The following is a 3,156-nucleotide window of genomic DNA, read 5'->3' on the forward strand; positions in this document are numbered from 1 at the left end:
GGCCGGGGAATCTCCCAACCGACCAGCTGGTGAGTCAGAACGACTGGCAGGACCTGGACGGACGAATTGCCAGTTCGTGCAATAATTCGTATTTCACAATTGCAACATTGGGAAGAAGTTACTTCAGTTTCAATAAATTTGAGAATATTTATTCTATCGAGATAGACTTATTATCAGTTAATGAAGTGTAGGCGGACGCAAACTTTGAATTCACGAAGCGAGAACGCGAAATTGGGAATCGCGAACTTGAAGCATACGGCCAATCACAGTCTCTCTGTCGTGTTTACGTCACAGTTAGTTGTTGCGTCACTAGTGTGACGAATTCTGATCATCCAAGCTGAAATAAATATATATTACTATTATAGTTTATTATTATTATTATTATTATTATTATTGCTATTATTATTGCTATTATTGCTCAGACAAAAGGTGCATGAGTAATGAAAGAATACACGTTTTGTGAGCTGTGCTCGTGGTGTTCCGTCCGTTTGTCTCCCATGTATCCAGTTTGGCCTTGGAGTCATTTATGCTGCTTTCCTGAATTATATCCAATTGTTTATTTGCATGCTTGCGAGCACGGCGAGCCGATTATATACCATTGATGGTCTCCCTCCGTGTTTCCTGTTGCCTTTTGACTCATGTGTAATTGCAGTCGGGAAGGAAAGGGGGAATTTGCATTCCTCCCTTCCTTTGATTCCCCCCCGCACTCTCCCCTCTCTCTCTCTCTCACTCTCTCTCCCCCCTACACATCTCTTGCCTCCCCACCCACTCGTCTCTTCTTCCTCTTCCCCACCTCTCTTCCTCCTCACCTCTCTTCCTCCTCACCTCTCTTCCTCCTCACCTCTCCCCTCCTCTCTTCCTCCTCCCCACCTCTCTTCCTCCTCACCTCTCCTCTTCCCCTTCTCTCTTCCTCACCTCTCCCCTTCCCCTTCTCTCCTCCTCACCTCTCCCCTTCCCCTTCCCCTTCTCTCCTCCTCATATCTCTCGCTTCCCCCTCCTCTTCCTCCTCCCCTCCTCTTCCTCTTCCCCTCCTCTTCCTCTTCCCCCTCCCCCTCCCCCTCCTCCTCCCCTTCCCCTTCATCTTCCCCTTCCCCCTCCCCTTCCCCCTCCCCTTCCCCTTCCTCCTCCTCTTCCCCGTCCCCCTCCCCTTCCCTTCCTCCTCCTCTTCCCCTTCCCCCTCCTCTTCCTCTTCCCCCTCCTCTTCCTCTTTCCCCTCCTCTTCCTCTTCCCCCCTCCTCTCTCTCGTCCCCCTCCTATCTCTTCCCCCTCCTTTCTCTTCCCCCTCCTTTCTCTTCCCCCTCCTCTTTCTCTTCCACCTCCTCTTCCTCTTCCACCTCCTCTTCCTCTTCCACCTCCTCTTCCTCTTCCAGTGGCGCTGAATGATCATTTTGGTCCCAGTGCCTGGCCGTCGGCCAAAAACTCATAAAATCAAAATCTTCCTCTTCCACCTCTTCCTCTTCCCCCACCTCTTCCTCTTCCCCCACCTCTTCCTCTTCCCCCACCTCTTCCTCTTCCCCCACCTCTTCCCCCTCTTCCCCCACCATTTCTTCCTCTTCCCCCACCTCTTCTTCCTCTTCCCTCACCTCTTCCTCTTCCCCCTCCTCTTCCTCTTCCCCCTCCTCTTCCTCTTCCCCCTCTTCCTCTTCCCCCTCCTCTTCCTCTTCCCCCTCCTCTTCCCTCTTCCCCCTCCTCTTCCCCCTCCTCTTCCTCCTCTTCCCCCTCCTCTTCCTCTTCCTCTTCCCCCTCCTCTTCCCCTCCTCTTCCTCTTCCCCCTCCTCTTCCCCTCCTCTTCCCCTTCTCTTCCCCTTCTCTTCCCCTTCTCTTCCTCTTCCCCTTCTCTTCCTCTTCCCCTCTCCCCCTGCTCCTCTATTCCCCACCTCTCCTCTTCCCTTTCTTTCCTCCCTTCCTCTCCCCTCCTCCCTTCCTACCCCCTCCTCCCTTCCTACCCCCTCCCTCCTCCCCCTTCCTCCCCCCTCCTCCCTTCCTCCCCCCTCCTCCCTTCCTCCCCTCCATTCCTCTCCTCCATTCCTCTCCTCCATTCCTCTCCTTCCTCTCCCTCCTCCCTTCTCTCTTCCTCCTCCCTTCTCCCTCCTCCCTTCTCCCTTCCTCTCCCTCCTCCCTTCTCCCTTCCTCTTCCTCCTCCCTTCCTCTCCCTCCTCCCTTCTCCCTTCCTCTCCCTCCTCCCTTCTCCCTTCCTCTCCCTCCTCCCTTCTCCCTTCCTCTCCCTCTTCCCGTCTCCCTTCTTCTCCCTCCTCTCTTCCTCTTCCCGTCTCCCTTCTTCTCCCTCCTCTCTTCCTCTCCCTCTCCCCTCCTCCCTTCCTCTCCCTCTCCCCTCCTCCCTTCCTCTCGCCTCCTCCCTTCCTCTCCCCTCCTCCCTTCCTCTCCCCTCCTCCCTTCCTCTCCCCTACTCCCTTCCTCTCCCCCTCCTCCCTCCTCCCCTCCCCCTTTCCTTCCTCCTCTCCTCCCTCCCTCTCCCCCACCTCACTCCCTCTCCCCTCCTCCCTTCCTCTCCCCCTACTCCCTCCCTCTCCCCTCCTCCCTTCCTCTCCCCTCCTCCCTTCCTCTCCCCTCCTCCCTTCCTCTCCCCTCCTCCCTTCCTCTCCCCTCCTCCCTTCCTCTCCCCTCCTCGCTCCCTCCCTCTCCCCTCCTTCCCTTCCTCTCCCCTCCTCCCCTCCCCTTCCTCTCCCCTCCTCCCCTTCTCTTCCTCTCCCCTCCTCCCCTTCTCTTCCTCTCCCCTCCTCCCCTTCTCTTCCTCTCTCCCCTTCTCCCTTCCTCTCCCTCTCCCCTCTCTCCCTTCCTCTCCCTCTCCCCTCTCTCCCTCCTCCCCTACCCCTATCCCTCCTTCCCCCTTCCCTCCTCCCCTCCTCCCCCTCTCTCCTCCTCCCCTCCTCCCCCTCTCTCCTCCTCCCTTCCTCTCTCCCCTCCTCCCTTCCTCTCCCTCTCCCCTTCTCCCTTCCTCTCCCTCTCCCCTTCTCCCTTCCTCTCCCTCTCCCCTCTCTCCCTTCCTCTCCCTCTCCCCTCCCTTCCTCTCCCTCTCCCCTCCCCTTCCTCTCCCTCTCCCCCCCTTCCTCTCCCTCACCCCCTCCTCCCTTCCTCTCCCCCTCCTCCCTTCCTCTCCCCCTCCTCACTTCCTCTCCCCCTCCTCCCTTCCTCTCC

The sequence above is a fragment of the Oratosquilla oratoria genome, chromosome 8 (genome assembly GCF_046742065.1).
Source record: "Oratosquilla oratoria isolate Oo_2021 chromosome 8, ASM4674206v1, whole genome shotgun sequence".
Lineage (NCBI taxonomy): Eukaryota > Metazoa > Arthropoda > Malacostraca > Stomatopoda > Squillidae > Oratosquilla > Oratosquilla oratoria.